Raw genomic sequence first — 20687 nt, forward strand, 5'->3', positions numbered from 1 at the left:
GTTATCACTAGATGTTATTTGAATACACCACTAAAGAAAACAAAACAATTAGAACAACACTCCCGACAGGTTTCGTGAAGTCTTAATATCAAATTCAATTAAAATCGAAAGTACTATTGTGAGAATATTAAACTTTTTATATACATGTGGCATGTTTAAGTATAAATAGAGATAAAAAAAAAAGCATAATTCTAAATGTCAACAGGCTCCATGTCATATATTGCATAATAATTTTCCAAAGAGCATTAAACCTCCGGTTCGATTGTCCTTTTATAAGATCAACGATTATCTCAGTCTGTTACGTGATGATGGTTTATATGTTCTGGTAGACAATGTTCCTTAAATAATACCTAATTATTAAATAAATGCTTATATGTCCTCATTTACTGAATCTATCTAATTGCTTATACATTTATCCCTTTGACGAGAAATGATTCTGTTTTCTTATCTAAACGTCTGGATACAAAACTATATGGTCACTGAAATAACCTCATGTTTGCAAATCTGTTTTTATCGTATATCAATAAACATGAACCAAAAAAAAAAAAGAAATCAGATACACGTGGAAGCAGCATACAACGCCCTAGAATATAGAAGTCACTGACTTATAAACAAGATGAAATCCAATTATTTAGCCGTACTGTTGATATTTTTTATTATCTAAATACCAACACATATGTGGTTCATATATGTGTTGAAGACCTATTGGTGGCCTTGAGCTGTTTTCTGCTCTTTGGTCGAGTTGTTGTCTCTTTGACACATTCCCCGTTTCTATTCTCAGTTTTATTATTTCATAATTTTATATAAGTTATTGTTACAAAATTATTGGTATACCTCGTAAAGCGAAAACATGTATATAACCCGGGCAAACCGACCATTTGCCCAATTCGAACAAAATGTAAGTCCTAAAGGGGTTTGCTAAGATATGTTTCACTATATATATTAAAGAAAAAGTTAATTTGCAGACAGAATACGCTCTACCAAAAAGGTAATTGGCGTCGAAATGGGTATAAATTCGAGTCTCAAGTTTTCAGCAAGTGCATGTACATACAAGAATCTTACTAATGTATGGCTGTTACCGTCTCCATGAAAACGGTATATAATGGTGAAGTAGACTCATTCAAAGGACTGAATGGGTACACATGTCGTGTTTGAAGAAATGATGGAAACACATGACATTGAAACATAATCATTCACTTGATAGGTTGAGACAACTGGAAAGGTTTATGAAACGGTAAAGCCGGTAATGCCAGTAAATGTAGGAACTATTTAATAAATCAATACATATGTTTATCTTACCTCCTATACATTTCTAGGAATATGATTGGTTAACAACGACTGCGTATAGACCGTGTATATTTAACATGGGATTAGTAGGCGTAGGATTTTTTTAATACACGATTAGTAGTGGTGTTACGTCCTTTTATAAAAAAACAACACGGCGTTGAAGAAATATCTGAAACATTTCGACCGGACAACAGATGAAGAAATTGATGATGAACGATTGAAATAAATTCAGAAAACACATCAGAAAATAACAAGTTGTTATTGTAGGCATTTGTTTTTGTATAGACAAATGGAAGTAGGTTCTTTATATTGAAGACTTGATCACTTTGATAGGCCACTAGTCTAAATGCTACATATTAAGATAGTCGGTAAGATAAATTCGTAACAAAGTGTGCTAGTGACATAATACGATATATATTGGGTCGCTCGAACCCAAGATGGAATTTACTGACCCAATATATATCGTTATAGGTCACTGGCACCCTATGTAACTTATAATATTTCCCAATAGACCGACATGTCAAGGGCATGAAACATTGCGGTAGATATTGCAATTGATTCTATACAGCTTGGCTTTGAATCCATTACGAAAGCGATATAAATATGCATAGAATCTTGAAAAGCTACAAAACAACAAGGGGTACAAAAACCAAAAACCAACCAATACCAAGCTTTTCTGAGGAGTTGTTGCTGTAGTCTTTCTATAATTTGTTGTGTAGCCGCAATGTTGTCTTTCTCTTATCTTTGCTAGCCTAGGGTTACGATTCGGCGACTTCATCTTCACCCAATGCATATACATGCACAGTTGGTAATGAATTGCAAAAGATAACATGTTGTTAAGATTAGTCGACAATATTTAGAAAATAGAAATATGATATATAACAGTATATTGCAAAACATACTCCTCGTTGTATCCTTTCGCACTCAAAGTTATACATAGGGAGGCATGTAATTATCCAATTTAAGGCATTTTAACGAAAGCAGAACGTTAGTTAGACAGCAACACATTTCAAACATAAAAAAGAAGACTGGTACCACGTGTAGAGTAGTATCGTTTACACTGTGAGCGCTCAACCTTCTTCCCACTTCCTCGATCAATTCAGAGACCAAAACAAGTAAAAAGTAATAAGGAATCGATCAAGGAAAAATAGATATAGCTGACGAAAAATATATAGCTACAAGTAAAGGTGTACGTCTACATAGTATCCCATAATATCGAATATTGAGCCCGGAGTATTATATGTGGTGTAACGAAAATCAAACATTTGTCTTGTTTTAAACTGTTAAAGAGAGGCGAAAGATACCAAATGGGACATGATCTCAGGTGCTTCGGAAGGGTAAGCAGATCGTGCTCCACATGTGGCACCCGTCGTGTTGATCATGCTAGTTCAAACCCGGTGATAAGTCTAATTTGGTAGGTCACATTCGGTGAAAATGGGACGGGATTGTAGTTACGACAATTGGAACATATCCGTTGTCATCTGTGAACGGATATTCCATAACGGTCAACCAACTCGTGATAAAAAATGAGTGAATCGACAACAATATACAAAAACTTTATTGATAAAGTTAGTAAAAATTTTCGGTAAATTAAACAAAAAAGAAAAGGTAATTACAACGACTTTTCTTACACATAATAATAATAATGTCAAAAGCTGTGTGTATCTTTTTAATTCCTACAAATGGTGTCATATTTCCTGAATAGGTTCCTTTATTTATGATGCTTGTGTGATAATTGTCTAATTGATAATATCAATGTAATTAGTATGTTCGATCATGGCCCATTTTGACCCCACATGTTAAGTCCATTATTTTAAGATTAAAAGGCTTCTAAATGATGCATGTATGTGTAACAAAGCTAACGAGACGATTTTCGTCGAGTTTTTTTTTTACAAAGCTTTGGCAGTTAAGTAGGTCAAAAATTTAAAAAAATTCAGAAGTTGTCAAAATCTTCTGGATTCTAACAACAGTTAAGCCTAAGAAACATAGAGCATCGGATTCGGCAAACTAAACAGTAAGGTCAGATAATTCATTTTGTATAACAAACAATATTCTAATCTTTTTGCCGATGCATGCGCTATATGTTTCCGGTCCCAAAAGCCTATTGAAATGTGCATGTTTAACTTGAATCTGGTAAACATGTAAGATGTAGGATTTTTAAGACACTGTTACGAAAATCTTCAACAATGTACCTATTTCCTATCTAGTCGTTATTAAAGTCTATGATACATTATGATATCGGTATTAAAACCTACTTTGGAGATTAAGCTTTGAATTGGGGCCATGTTGAAACTTTATCGAACGCACTCCTTTGATTAATAAACTAACAAATGAAATTTTTATATAATGATAAAAAAGCAGCAATAATCTCATTTAGATTTCAATTTTATTAAGAATAAGATCTTTTGAAGATATTTTATATGAAATTAAAAAGGTGCAAAAATCATTTCACAAATCGTCAAGTTATTATATTTTTATGATCCAGAAAGAAATTGAGATATAGATATAAAAAGTTGGAACCCATTTATTTGAAAAAGGAAAATATGTTTAAGATTCTGAAGTATTGAATTGAATATTTTAAATTTGGTTTTAGTGAAGTACCGAAAACAACATCAAACATGCAAGCGGCCCACTAGCTATTTTTATACTCATTTCACACAGAGAATATTAATATGAAAATAACAATTTAATCAATCTTTTTACGCTAAAACATATTTTGATTGAAAAATACAGAAAAATCTAAAAAAAAAAAAAAAACCCGAGTTATCGTTCGATAATTGCTTACTTACTTTCTACACAATTATATAATGTATCTGTAGCAAAAATTATTTTCGATATAAAGTCTCCAATTGTCAGTTATTACCCATTTTAATTGGACACATTGTGAAAAAAGACCAATACCGTGTTGACCTATGTCGCACGGCGCTGGTTTGAAGTAACTTAGGTGCTTCGGAAGGATAAGCAGATCGTGCTCCACATGCGGCACCCGTCGTGTTGCTCATGTAAGTACACACCTGGTGATAAGTCTATTTCTGTAGGTCATATTCGAGGAAAAGAGAACGCAAATGCCGTTAAGTCATTTGGAACATATCCGTCGTCATCTGTGAAACAGATATTCCATAACGGTCAGCCAACTCATGATGGCGTTCGTAAAAATGTAAGCGCTGCTGGAATGTTGCTACGGATGACACAAACTATTAACTCTTTATAACATCAATAATAAATAAAGTACGGAAGTAGATGCATGCATTGCAGGAGAAACTAACCCTTTCGACTGACTCGGTCTCGCTCTGAAGATTTGGACTTTATGCGATTCCCTCAGGTTTTGCTTTTTACTTTGATTTGTATGTTTTGTGTTCATTAATGGGAATCCACATCAATAAACTCTTGTTGCCACTATTTTAACTCTATTTAAACTCACATCTGGGAAACCAAAGAAAATATTCAAATCTACCAAAAATATGAGATGCAGTGCAATTAATGTGTAAAGTTTGAATAATGTTAAAAGAAAAAAAAATGTTTTGAGTTACATAGAACATAAACTATTAAACGGTAAAGTGCAGTACAATTTGTACCGTTTATGTTATATCATTGAATGACAAACACGACTATATTCAACATATAGTAAACCTGAGTCAAAAATTATGATCTATTAAAAATAAGGGGTGCACATCTTCAACTGTGTGCAATGATTGTGCCAAATTTTAATAAAGTTGAAGGAAAAAATTTAAAGTACACAGATGGGTTTTTTTTTATAAATATTGTACCTCATCTGGAGTCAGTCTTTATCTGCTTATCCTTCCGGAGATCACCCCCGGTTTTTCGGTGGGTTCGTGTTGATCAGTCTTTCTATGTTGTGTTTTGTATACTGTCGTTTGTCTTTTGATCTTTTTCGTTTTTTGTCATGGTATCGTCAGTTTATTTCGACTTATGAGTTTGGATTTTTCTTAGGTATTTTTCGCCTCTCTTTTATGTGATTGTTATGAACTAAGAAAGATTGGACCTCCTGTGGTAAAATCATTTATCGTTGGTCATAGTTTCATTTCATTCAGCTAATTACCAAAACTTACATATACATGATTGAAAATGGAGCGTTAGCCATTAAAAAACTGTGTTCAAAATAGGTTCAATGACATGGTTGTCCAACTAATTGTTAATAATTCAATGAAATCAGTCCCGAGAAAGGTTTCTAAATGACATCATGGATATCAAATGTAAGAAATACAACATCTCCTTTCCTGCACGAGTTAATTGCAAAATATAATTGCACTCACAAAACACGAACGCAGGTAAAAAACAATAATATGTAAGAATCAACAAAATAAGATTTATACTTTACATGAACATTTTTCTTTTTTTTAATTAAACGTTTATTGTTTACGTAGCATGCACAATTGATGTAATGCTTCTTTTCATATGAGAGATAGATTTACACTTTCGTTCGTTTCATCGTTTCTCTAGTAGAACAAATCCTCATTATGACATCACATGCATAATGAATTGAATGCTCCTATTTCGTATGATATGTTAATTGACGCTTTTGTTCGTTTCGTCGCTCATTAAGTTCTCTCTAATGCAATGCAATCTTAAACACTAATTCTTAAATTTTAGACTTTAATGTAATATGATTCTGAATTTAAATGTCATGACATTAATATATAAAATGTTTATAAAACTGATTTTTCTTAGTATGGTTGAAATTCTATCGATTTTGATTGAGAATTTTTACTTAATATGGCACAATCAAAATAACGAAGTGCAATATTTTCTCTAAAGTGCCATACAGATTTTCAGTCAAAACAAATGTAGTATTGAATGTTTTTTTAATTTATTGAGCAGTTTTCATAACTGGTACCACCAGCCTAGTAGTCAGTAATTTTTGTTGACATAGAGTCCTGGTATGTTAATGGTCTCTTTAAATTTTTCTATTTAATAAATGTAAAATTATTTCAAACACTTTAGACATAAATAGCCTTGGTCGTATTTCGCACACCTTCTCGGAATTTTAGGTTTTCAATAATCTTTAACTTGCATTTTTTCGAGCGTGACTGATGAGTTTTATCCAGAAGAAAACGCACGTCTAGCATAGAAAATTATAAGCCTGGTATCTTTGATGAGTTTTCACAGACTTGTAACTTGTAAGTTATACTTTTTTTAATACTGCATTTGATTAAATGTAGATTGTTTTATCATTGCTGGGAAAGTTACCCATTTAGGAAACTATCCCCCATTTCATTGCTTGCTCAAAACCTATAAAATACTATTATAATGTGAATTTAGTAGTTATGACATAGATCCATATTACCCAACGTCATTGAAACTTTTTTTTTCAAACTCGCAAACAAAATATCTCAATAAAAATACACGCTACAATCATTGGCGTCTACATTTATAATATTAACAAAAAACAATAACCACAATATAAAAGTCACATATATTTTGCGACAAAGTAAGTTGCAAGTTAGTAAGGATAATGAGGCTGACGAGTTGGGTTGCGTCCTAAAGCATAAAGAAAAAACCATCGGGATCTCTGTCGTGACCTTATCCGTTGTGTTGTTGTGTCTGGAATCATTAATAAAGAAGAGGTTGTAGATACAGCGGGCGTAGTTGTTGTTGATATTCTGTCTGTTTCTTTTTGTTCTTCTTTCTGAAAAAGGGAAACAAATTCTAAAATATTTCAATTGTTTTATGATTAGAATATTTCTCAACTATGATATTTCGCCAATATGTTCAGTAAAAAATCCTTTTTCTAAAGTCTATAATTGACTAAAAAGAATTAACAAAACTTTCGTCGATCTTTTAAAGGACACTTCAATGTTTTCGTCGGCATAGAGATATGATACAATTGTGTTACATATTCATCTTCTTATTTGTTAGATCTAGGCCAATGAATCCTGAAAAGTCTAGACTCTCATGAGAAGACTTGTTTCACACTGTGAGTGATTTAAAATAAAGAGTACAGTATTGTGATATTATTTTTATCATTTGAATGACGATTAAGAAATGAATTATTATTATTATACTTGCTGTTTTAACTCTCTATACATTTTGTTAAAGTTTATATGCAGTTTGAAAATAAATAAATTATATGTTTTATAAAAGCTACGCACCTTGATAAAAAAAAACCACAAGCCCTCTGTTGTCATTATCCTTCAATTAATTTCTGGAAGATTTGTCCGTAAACTTAGTTATCAATATTTCAACAAAATATTTTAATTTATGCTTTATTACTAACATTTGGATTTGATTTTTTTTTATTTCTAATTTCACATTCATCAAAAGATAAATTAATAAATTTACACGCAAGCTCTCAATTATACGTTAAATCGATTCAAATAATTTTATCAGAATTTGAGATCATTTAAAGAACTAGAACAAGTAAAATTGAATAAGGGATGGTTTAACCGAACCTCTAATTGTTTTATTTCTGTTATGCATCAGCGTAAACGAATTATGTAGGAGTAGAATGGCCAGAAATATAACTGGGCATAAGATACCTGGTGAACTGATAAAGACGTTAGGCCAGTTTCATCTGAATTCATTTTACACGAGAAACCATTTCTCTAAGGTATGTTAATCTTTCCTAAGAGTCGCAGTATCTTAGTTTCATATGAATTATTGGGTCAAAAGTTTTGATTGTGTACACAACTTACTTTGTAAAAGTTCCATATGTAAAATATTGTCATACAACACTTTAAAATGGTTTGTGATGAAAAACTTTGATAGTGTACAAGGGCATTAAACCAGCTTTCGAAAAGAAAATGAAAACTTACACTGTTCTGTGTCTCTGATTGAGGATGAAGACAATAAGACTGTAAAGTTTCAAATGTGCAACTGCTGACACAACACTCATCTACTACACCAGCTCGTTTCTGTAAATTAATAGATTTTAATTCTGCTTTTTGAGTCTCAGATGATTTCATTTTATTGCCATTTATAGAAAAAAGGAGCGACGAACCTGAAAAACAGTACGATATAACATTTTCATTATCACGATCGAGACAATGGAATATAATTAAAAGGGATATAATATTTTCCATTTTATTTGAAAAACACAAATTTTCCCTCCCCAAATATCATATTTTAGAAATGTTCAAATCATTCCTAGTAGAAGTAGAAATTATTTGTTTAATAAATTTTCAGGCGATTATGTTTTATAATTAACCTTAAGCCAGCGTATACTTATGCATTGAAACCCTTAAGCACCTAAATACATTTGTCGTTTGTAAGCCAAAGTTAAATGAAAAGTATTGCACGCAACAAGTTTATCATTATTTTCATTTTTCTGGGTCGATACAGCTACTGGTTGACTGCTAGTCCCCGAGGTATTTGTCCTTATGTACTGACCTGCTTTATAACAAACCTTTCTTAAATTCTCCCTCGATCATCTTGGAAATTATTTGTAAAATAAGGTTCCTATGACCTTAGGCAAAGTTGACCGAATATAGATTTTGCTATCACTTCTATGTCACTTATGGTCATAGATCTTTTCACGTATTCAAAACCTATACATCCTTGATTTACGACTTTTTGAGTTAGTGTTTTGCTGATGAAGTTAAGCCCAGAAAAGGGCTTCGGACTCATCAAATTATTATTTTTATTTTCATTCCACAGCAATATTTGAAAACGCCCCTAAATGTAAACCACAACATGATTTTTTAATTCCCAGCCACTTTTAAAAATGCACGACTACAATCATTATATTACATATAAAATTATAACATATATTGTTTGTCTAGCTTTGTGATTTTTAAATCTATCTTATTTTTTATTAAAAATATTTTCATTGTCCTTAATGACAGGTATACTTTCTGTGGTACAAGGTAAAATAAGCTTTTGAGAGCTTAACTGATGCACCAAAGCGCTTCACTAGCACATATTCAAAAGTCAATTTAAGTTCTATATATAAATCTTCAAAAATAAATTGTTAAAAATCAAATTTCTTAAATGTGGTAGCTGAATTCAAATTATTTTCTTATCATTTTACGAACTTTTTTGCAAGATTTTGTTTTCAATTTTTTCAATGAATTAAAAATAAATTTAGAGATTGGCCATTAGGTCCCTATAGTAAATATGGACCAAGGTGATCTACTTTCACTTTTAAATCAAGTTATGTAGAATTGTAAAAAATAAAACCTAGACCAGTTGCTGTCATGCTCAATTCATTTACTCCGTAACCTTTTATTTACCTTGTTATTACAATCTTAACATTAGATTAAATTTGAAACTGTTAAATTACTTCAGCAAGAAATCTGAAATCAATTGCCAGAATACATATGCTACCTGAATACATGAACATACTATATTATATTTTTAAACAACAAACCTAAATGCATTTTAAAAGAATCACATTTTTGATAATTAACTTTTTAAGATTTCTAGAACTCAAGCGGACTACAGTTTGTACCACTGTATGCTATTATGTTTCATTATTGGCGGTTATCTTATATTTAAACTTTGATTTTGATATACATTTGACCTATAAATTCTCACATTTACTAAAAACACGAAAAAGGCGACTCTTTTATTCATTGACAAAACATTCTGGCAAATTCGGCAATCACATTTTTGGAAATTTATATTTTTAATAACTTTTTTTGTAGATTTTTAAAATCTAAATGGCCTTAATTATGTATTGATATACCAATTATGAACATTTATAATTTATAGTCCTACGTCCTGTCGATTCTTATATTTTGTCATTGCAAAAGTTCATGTTTTATGAGACTGTTTTTGACGTCTTTATATAAGATTGCCCTGAAGATGTGTACTGATTAATAATTTAGTCCGGGAAACATTATATATGTATTAGTTTTAATTGACTTTGAACTAGCTTTCAGTATCTGCGAGTACTAGTACTCGTAGATATTGGATAAAGGTCAAAAGGTTTTCTCGTTTGGATTGTTTTACATTTCATTACGTCTTTTATAGCTCATACGATTTATGTTTTGTGATTGTAGAAGGCCGTAAGGTGACCTAAAGTTGCTAACATCTACGTCATTTGGTGCATAGTTGTATCATTGGATATCATATAACATTGCCTTATTATAACATTTAGCATTTTTTTGGAAATCGGTGAACATAATAATTAAGTATACAGCACGAACGGTATTTTTTATAGTTTTGTAAATTATCTATGTTTTGATGGCGATCAATTTTAGAAGATCAACAGCTCTTAACATAATGTTTATAGTTTGTTATTGCTATAGAATGTTTCCATGAAAATAAGTGGCTAACACAATGATATATAGTTGTGCACAGATTGGAAATTAAAAGGATTGTGCTCCTTATTCAAAAACTTCTCAAACAGAGTTATAAGGAAAAACGACTGAAATCGACAGCGGTCACCATCACGTATTGGTAGACCAATACGATGTATCTGTATCTCAACTCACTAGCGACATGTCATCGCGATCTTTGATCTTTAGATACTGGATTACGTACGTCTAGTACAAAGGGTCAGTATTTGAATCATGTTTGACAAAAACTGGTGGTTAAAATGCCTGAACGCACAAATGCCTCTTGACAACACAATTGATCATATATTGTTTAATCAATTATACCTCAATTCGAACTTCAGAAAATGCAGTCGAACGATCATAAGAACTTATAACCCAAAAGTGATCAGCAAGATACTGACCCATAGAATTAGTATATCGATGTTGACATGAACTTACGTTTTGAATGACTAGCACTGCCAAAGTATTGTCCTCCACATACTAATTCTAACATAAGTGTTAATTCACTTCCACATAAATGGTCTCCACTTTGACTATTCGTAAATGCTGGTATTGATAAAATAACCATAAAAATAGGAAAATTTTGCATTTTTTAAAATCCTGCAAAATAAAGAAATAAAAAATTAGTTAAGTGATCTATAAAATCGCAGTTAGATATTGCAGTGAAAAAGTCAAAGAAGGCGAATCAATTTTGATTTTAGTGTCCCCATATAGCAAAAGGCTAGAAATTGTCTAAACTAAAATATACGTATGTTTATTCTATTATTCGCCTGTCGTTTGAAATTCGTCTGATCACATTTCCCACTAAAAGTGGACCTTACAAATAGAGTATTTAGGTAGTTTTGCAATCCACCTTTTTCAAATGTTTATTTGAATGTATATGTTTAAATTTCTTAGACTGAATTTTAGTGGAGCAGGATCTGCTTACTCTTCCGGAGCACCTGAGATCGCCCCCCGGTATTCGGTGGGATTCGTGTTGCTCAGTCTTTAGTTTTCTATGTTGTGTTTTTTGTACTGTTGTTTGTCTTTTTGGTTTTTTTTCTTTATGTTTGCCATGCCGTTGTCAGTTTATTTTCCACTAATGAGTTTGAATGTTGTATCTTTCGCCGCTCTTTTAATTCTAGCCATGTAGATATTTCAAAATTGCAATTATGTTTTTCATCGGCTTCTATTCTGTAAACTTTTCAAGTTATAACTGTTTAAAAGCATATCTTTTTTTTTAAATTAGGCACACACTACATGTTCTTGTCCATATAACTGCACTTTAGTACCTATTGGTGCCATAAACATTTAAAACATCTTTGTACTTGTTAATGATTAACTTTCAAATGGTAGTTATTATAGATTATGAAGATATCTATTAAGAATCCCAATGGTAAAATATTGCAAGTTAAACAAAGATCTTTGTCACTCCCCTTGCAACACATTTTGTATATTATCAAACCAAACGGTCAATATTTAGGGAAAGCAAGTAGTATTTTATTTGCATGGCATTATGTTGGCCTTCGTGTACCCTACTCATGAAAAGAAAAACATCTTTGGAGAGCTGTGATTGTAGTATGATATAATCTTTTATTTACTTATGAATAGCTTTAGTTTGGACATTTACAATATAGATTTTGAAACACATGGATCTATAAACGAGCTTACTAAGAAGATTGCCATGCCACCATTTGACTTCAATTTCTAAAAAAGAATAATAAAGTACTAATATCACGCTTTACTGTATTGTCCTGGGTTTTTTTAATTATAAAAAGAAGCACATTTAAAAAAAAATCAGTATTGTTGCCTATGGAGTACAAAATACTTCGGGTTTTTTTTAGGCACTCAATTAAAGCGTATTATCGTATGAATGCAAAATCAGTGAAAAGTTCGAACATTTCCTGAATCGTTGTTTTAGTCCATGAAATAACTAAATGAGTGAGAGAACCACACTGATTCCAACAAAAAATACATTGATTATATCATGGAAATGCTGGATTTTTTTTTATCGTTGGTGGATTGATGTTTCAGACAGCGGTATTCCAATGAGTACTTATTGTGTACCCCAACTGGCCAACTAGTTTTGTCCTCATTAACAGCAGAATTCATACAGAAGCTTCTCAATGACAAAAAGAAAAAGCATTTTGTAAAGTTCTTTAATTTCACTTTCAGATATGTTGATGATGCCCTGTCACTCAATAATCGGGCTTTTGGACACGCTCAAGAAAACTAGAATTTTATATTTTGATGCCAAAAAATATTTACGAAGGACTGGATATTAGAATCAAATGATCGCAATAAGAATATTTTAACCGTTGCAGATTACGATGACGATAGATATTTTGTCATCCGTCTTCAAGCACTGTATCGTTTTGTTTGGTTCACAACGTATTTGCTACACACAAAAGGAAATCAGTAACATTGGAGTACGAAAATTCGTATCAGTACTGCTGTCACACGTTTGATGTTTGTATTTGACAATTAAATGGTGATAATGAAAAAAACATTGTTGCTTAGAAAACATCTCCTTCTGGTTGTTGAAAAACCTACTTAGAAATTGTAGTGTGATAGAGCGTTTTGACCCTTAAAGAAACCATGCTGCAGTAGCTGATACGCGTATGATTTTGCACGCAATCCATGCTAAAAGACACTTTATATATAAATTGTATGCGTCCGAAGCACTATTCTGGTCTTATCTTCATCAGTTAAGGAATGATCTTAGTGACCCATCCTAACACGAATGTTCTCATTCTTTGTTTCCCCTTTTTTCTCCCCCGAAAAACAGACAAACTGGTGTTTGAAACAGGAAACGTAACCAGCACCAAAGTTTACTCTCTAGACAAGCTTCTCCATTGTGAATCCACTTTAAGACTGACAACATTTGAACAGTATATGGATTATACTAAAATTTGCTTTATAACTTAACCATCTCCTAGATCTCTGCCAAAGTTAAAGATTGTTTGAAGTCAAATGTATTCCGACTCCAAAGAAGCATACAATTTGAATTTTAAAATTTATGTTGTAATTCATGTAAAATTATTTTTACTTTAAACATGACATTTTGGAGTTTTGTTTAAAAAACGTAGTTTTGAGAAATATATAGTATTGAGTTATTAGTACAAAAACTACCGTTACTGAAGCCAAAACAGTACCATTTTGCTAATGACATAATAATGAAAAAAACTTATTTGTCAAACTGAAATCCTTCAAAATTTTCACAAACTTGACAATCTTACATTTGATCTTAATTAAATAAAAATATGTGAACATTTCTTACGACAGATATATTCCTAAAATACAAGTTTTCTTTTTTGGAAGGATATACAATTCAGGTATGAGATATGTGATAGGTATGGACATTAAATCAAAACAAAAATCTGACCTCCACACTAAGATACTTGAGATATTGAAAGACGTACACATTAATTATTCTATTTGGAAACTGCAATGGTGGTAAAGAATGTCCAACATCACTTTCAACTCAAATTGGTTCAATATAGTATTGCACATGGAACAATATTCACCAATATGAATGTTTTAATAATGTCTTAAAAGGAAGTATACAGTAAATATCATACAGCATAAGTTTTAGTTTAAACATATTTTATTCGTTCAAGTACAAATTGGATAAGACACAAGTCAAACAGACTTATGAAGTCTTCTCCATTTAACATTTATAGCAATATAATACAAAATATATGTATGAGCATGCATGTATAGAATGGTATATCTATTTAATATATATATATGGATTTATGTCAAAAGACAGAAAAGTGAAGACAGAAAGAAAACAATAATAACTTACAGCATAAGTTCTGATGACAATCTTATAAATCAAAATATGTTTTCTAGCAAACAATTAAAAAGTATGGAATAAAAAACAATGTTTAAATTATATTTTTATAACTAAAATAATACACGTCTGAAAAAAATGAAATACATATCTTTGCTCGTATGAGGTCATTACCGATTTTAGTACGAAATGAGAATATTTCGAAATCTACAAATAATTTCTGTTCGTGCTGATGCTATAGTATACTTGAATATATTAGCCTGTAATTCAGTGATTTATATAACATTTGTTTTTAGTTTATTATTTTGTACAAAAATCAGGCCGTTAGTTCTCTCGTTTGAAATGTTTTACATTTGTCATTTCGGGGCATTAAATAGCTTACTATGTGGTATTGGCTTTGCTCATTGTTGAAGGCCGACTGGTGATCTATAGTTGTTTAATTCTATTTCATTTTTTTCTCTAGCGGAGAGTGGTCTCATTGGCAATTATACCACATCTTCTTATTTCTATATTGAATTTATTGCAGTGGTGCTATTTTGTAGAGTTATTGTCGTGATATTAATGTTGTCCCTTCTAGAATATAACATTACACGAGGGAAAATATTCACCAATATTTTTGAAAAATCACTTTATCAAAATGTCAAGAGTTTAACTTGCGCTGATTTTAAGTTCGAAGTAAAAAAAAAAAAAAAAAAAAAATGAGTAATCTGAGGTCAATGTCAGATACATATTTGATATTTCATTAGATTAATTTTAATGCGAGTGTTTTAAGCTTTGATGCATAGAGAATATTTATTGTTGTATAATGGAATGATTAATTATTTATTGTATTTTATTATATTAAGAACCCAATGGAAATAAACTTTTTGCTTTCATGAGTCATCCTTGGGCTAGACATTAGATACACCTGTAGTCATTACTATATCTTCAGGGTTTTTTGAGCTATGTTTTCCAAATCTAAATTATATTTATTGTATATATTGCCTTTACCTGAAATATAACGTTGCTATACCATAGAAGATTCGTATTGAACTCTACATATAGGAAATTACACAATCCAAGGGAACGATACAGACTTCTTGGAGCATTAAGTTCGATTGTTTGTGTTAATTTATTTTACATTTCTTTTGAAACCAATCCTTCATCTATCAACTTGCAAAAATGCAAAACAGATTAAACATCACCTGCCTGTTTGTGTCGAAAGTCTTAACATAGTCTTAACATAGTCTTATACAGATATACAACTATCAACTATTTATTGTATAATTTAAGAGATAATCAATAAATGAAGGTTGATAACAGGTCACTAATGACAAAGTAATTATACTTTCAGCAAAACAAGAATTGTTTACATTTCTTCGGTGAACATTTTTGGTTGGACTGTATTGAAGTGGCTACTGTGAAAAAGAGTAAGAGAAATTAATTCAACTGATATGTGAATAAAGCACTGTTTACTTTTAAAAAAAATGACCGCAATGTATATATCTATATAAGGTCATTTTGAATTTTGAATTTTAATCCATTCTCTTGAACGTCATAGAACAAACAAAATGTATTGTTTATTTAATAAAGTTCAAGAGTAAGGATTTAAATTTAAAATTTCCTAATCGACTACTTTAAGGAACACTTAAAAATGGTCGGTGAAGAAAAATTGAGAAGAATCAATCATAAAATTACTCGGTTTGTGAGCTGGTGCTGAATTGGTTATTGAATGGAAAGGACATACATCGTGAAATCAAAGGCACGAGGCAAAACTTATTATGCGGATTCCATAGTAAATACCTTCCCATTGACTAACTCTAAGGCTTGCAAAGCTCTTCAACTTCGTGTTGGATTTAGCCTTTCAACTTTATTTTATTCGAGTCTTATGAAGACGAAACGAGCATCTGGCGTATACATAACAAATTATAATCTTGGTATCATAGATGAGTCTTTACTTTGTTGTTAAATCTTCTGGCCATGTGATTAATGACCTGTTCTATTATTGATAATATGATTTTGAAATGGATTTCGAGGTTAGTGACAGGTTAAATATTATGTTACTATTATCGATTTATACGAAAAGTTTATCCTAGATCAGTATGGGATCAATTAACTGAACCAATTTAGCTGACATCTAATTTGAAGTAATGTCATGTGATTCATATCCGTACACACTGTCATAGTTCATTTTAGGTTTATAAATTTCCTAAACTTTAAAATAAAATTTATATCGGGATGTTTCTTTTTTTTATATATATATAATAAACGAACACTAGAAATTAATTATCTAATTTTTGAAGGAAAAATGTGCCCTATATGTCAAATGCTAAAATGTAGTAACAAGGTAAATAGCAACTTAAGTGTACAGAAATTGCTCAATGATTATGTTAGCTATTCTGTAAATTAAAATAAATGTAGTTTGAATATCAAAAGTTATCATCTTGTGTAATGATCCCATTTGGACTTTAAAGAATGGTAATATATAAGTGACAATTAACCCTCTGTATGGATTCGAAACAACAGTAGTTTTACCGATGTCCTAATCTCATAAATCCATGGAGCAGAAACAAATCAAGGTAAGAACCAAAACTGAGATAATCAAATAAACTCCACAAGGAGCAAGACCGGGTACATCATTAGGGTAGGCATAGCATGATATGCATGCAACACCTGTCATACCAATGAATCCACACACAATAAAACAAATTAACAATTGGGAATAAGACACAATCGGTAAATATACAGATCTTGATGAATTTTCAACACCTGTGTAAAATTCCGTACACCCCTGATATAACGTATTTATTTTTAATGGAGCGTTCCTTTACTAATTTTAATACCGGGCAATACCGGGCAAATATTTCGCCGCCATCTTAGTAGACGTGAATATAAAAAGTTACGTCTTTTTGCTGACTACCCAAGAAAAAAACAGCGCATAGAAAAAAAAAGATAATGGTTTGTATATATAAAAATAAATATATTAGTATTACATATAGAATTGTTTATAATCATGGAAATTAATGTAAATGTATCATTTCATATACATGGAGCGGTGCGTAGTTCAATATTATTTGTTTTATTCCCGGGTGTAAAAAGTTTAACTGGGGTAGGATTGTTATTCACACCAGGGTAAGTAACCAATCGGATTGCTTCATATGAAACAATATGAAACAAGTGTTTTATTGACTTTAGAAAAAGGAATATCAGTTTTTCCTAAGTCGATAAAACCATATATTTACCTGAACAAAAGACATTGATGGTTGTTTTTATATCATATTCCGAGAAAAAAAATACCATATTTAATTGAACATCACACATTTTACCATAATCATAATTTAGAAAGCAAAGGACGTTCAGAGTAGTGAATTTCAATTTTCAACATTTTCTTCAAGTAAATAAACTGTTGCATTCAAAATCCAATTCACATAGGAAAACCTCTGAAATAATACTAATATTGAAAAGGGAGTTTTTGTACCAGGTAATCATGGTATTTCATTGCAACCAATTAAGAGTTTTTCTGTAAGATTTCATCGGATACACTGCGAGTCAAAAGTTTGAAGAATCAAAGATTTTTTAAATATATATATAGTGAATAAATGATAATATTGGGCTTTTGTAAAAAAAAACCTTTAAGTATCACACAATTTATTTCAAGTATAATTGTTTCTATGAATTAGCTTAAGTTGCAATGATACATTTTTACCTGATAAAGGTTATTTCGAAAGAGAATACTTGAGAAATAACTGGAAGAAGTTTCAATTTGCCGACGTTTTGACCCTACTGATTTATAGGATGGTAAATTGGTACTTCTGAACAATCGAACGGAGTTTTAGAGCATTGATTATTTTTGCAAACTCTCACGTATTTACGAATAAAAAAACAGAAACTAAAGCCGTTAAATAAGATGACAAGAAACGCTTATCAATAAACTTTAAAAAAAAAATTTAAACGAACCTTTCGAAAAATGTTCCGGACAATATCACGAGTTGATTGACCGTTATGGAATATCTGTTTCAGAGATAACGATAGAAATGTTCCAATTGTCGTAAGCACAATCCCGTCCTTTTATCTTCGAATGTGACCTACCGAATTTGACTTAATTTACCACCGGGTTTATACTTACATGAGCAAACACGACGAGTGCCACATGTGGAGCAGAATCTGCTTATCCTCCTGGAGCACCAGTTTTTGGTGGGGTTCGTGTTACAGTCTTCAGTTTTCTAAGTTGTATTTTGTATACTATTGTTTGTATTTTGGTATTTTCCGTTTTTTGCCATGACATTGTCAGCTCGTTTTCAACTAATAAGTTTGAATATTCCTTTGGTATCGTTTGCCTCGCTTTTACAATAGCTGGAGCAAAAGTGTAGTTAAAAGGGATTTCATCTGTAAGGAAGATCAAAGCGAAAAAGAGACCCCCCTTAAATTAAAAAAAAAAACAACATTACAAACAAACAAATATTATCAATTTAAATGAATTCATATTATTATTGGGTGAATATACAACAAACTAACAAGTACAAGACATGTCCACATAACATTATTGATCAAGTAAAAAAGTTGAGACGAATCTTTCAAATAGTATTTCAATGTAACGAGTTAAAGCTATCCAATGCCACAGACGCACTAAGATTCAATTGTATTCCACTACTTAAACGATTATCAAATATAATAAGTATATAATAGCTCATACGGAAATTAATTCTTTCTTTTTTTATTTTTTCCTTTTAGTAAACACAATTTCACGAAAAAGCAATCCAATGATTTAAATAAAACTGATAGTCAGTGAATTTATAGAATTCGTTTCTTTCGTGCTTTAAGATTACTAGAGATCTTACTGAATAATACTCCGAAATGGTTCATCTTGTGATTAAATCAGTTTAAGATTTCACTGGTATAAACCAATATTACATGTAAGTAATATGAGTTTACAAGCAGTTCTTGCAAATGCACACAGTATAGTTTAGAAGTAGATAGATATTGATATAATAATAAATAATAAAACTAACAATAAAAAAAATATTTCTTACCAGTTTAAATTCTTCATAACATTGACTATCTTCCCAAAAAGTAAACTAAAAACAAAATAAGCAAATGATGGTTATTCATTTATTGACATGCAAACTATGAGCAAAATAAGCCAATGTCATCATATTTAATACGATATGGTCAGTCTCTAATTAGTTAGTGACGTCATTGTTAGGTATATTCCTCAATTAATGTGACCACAGCTTTGATCCTTTTTCAATTGGTATTTATCGCTTTGACAGATGTTTTGAATCAGTATGGGAATATCGAAATTCAACTTTCTTTTCACAGTTTTGTTACAGATTTTATTGAAAGTGTAAGTAAATTTTCGACATAGAAGGAAGTATACTTATATGTGTATCTGATTTGTCACTAAAAATGTATTAATTTGTTCTGAAACACGCACGATTCTCTTTTTCTCTAAAATATTAGCTGTGCATTTTCCGTCAAGCACAATACGGTTGACACTGCTAAATAAACAACTGTACAGGTGTAAAAAAGTTTAACAAAATTACCGAACACAAGGGTAAATTCAAAAGGGGAAGTCCATAAAACTAACAATATCAAACGTTATCAATCAACGTAACGAGTGAAAAACAACTGTCATATTCCTGACTTGGTACAGGCACTTTCCGAAGGATATATTGGGTTAAACCTGGTTTTACTGCTAGCTAAACCTCCCACTTGTATGACAGCTGTTTATTATAGTTCCGTCATATTGACAAAGTTAGGTGAGCATAATAGGTGAATGTGACAATAATTGGGATCCAGCAGAAAACAAAACTGTGTAAACATACATCAGAACTGCCTAAAAAATACAAACAAACATGCAACAAATAAATCTAACAAAGAGGTCAATAAAAAGGTGTGGTAGTTGATAGCAAATTTGACAAAAAGACTGTAACAAAAATGTAAAAACTGACCATAAATCATTTGATTTTTCATCCATTTTCTATCAATAAACCCACAAATGATGAGGGGGGGGGGGGGGAGCAAAAAAAACCATAAACAGTATTTTATTATACTTAACAGAAAGACAATACATACCATTTTCATTTCAGTTTACACTAGTAGGACAGAAAAACAACAAATGTAAGTAAATAAGAAGGGCTGCTCTTTTCATAACATAATTTGATAAAGTGATATAAGTGTCTGGCTGGATTTATTATATATTTACGTAATTTACTGTTCGATTGAATTGAAATGATCCGGGCGATGGATTGAAATTGAAGCGAAGGCGTAAAACATCTAAAGTAGTAAAATATAATTATACATGGTATACCGTGTTCAATGACAACAAAATTATCTTTTAATTCAAAAAGGAAGATATGCAATTGTTAAAACCTGCTTTAATATTATGAGGGTTTAGATGGAGTTTA

The 20687-nt window shown here is 31.1% G+C and overlaps 1 long non-coding RNA gene across 1 annotated transcript; it reads right to left on the reverse strand.

Moving 5' to 3' along the window:
* Positions 1 to 6663: 6663 nt before the first annotated feature.
* LOC127725774 (uncharacterized) lies at positions 6664 to 19395 on the reverse strand. The gene is made up of 4 exons (XR_007993133.1): positions 19311 to 19395; positions 10965 to 11126; positions 8061 to 8245; positions 6664 to 6934 (listed from the first exon to the last, which is right to left on the reverse strand). It is a non-coding gene; the product is annotated as an uncharacterized LOC127725774 (long non-coding RNA).
* Positions 19396 to 20687: the final 1292 nt, after the last annotated feature.

Source organism: Mytilus californianus, unplaced genomic scaffold (assembly GCF_021869535.1).
Source record: "Mytilus californianus isolate M0D057914Y unplaced genomic scaffold, xbMytCali1.0.p SCAF_15, whole genome shotgun sequence".
Lineage (NCBI taxonomy): Eukaryota > Metazoa > Mollusca > Bivalvia > Mytilida > Mytilidae > Mytilus > Mytilus californianus.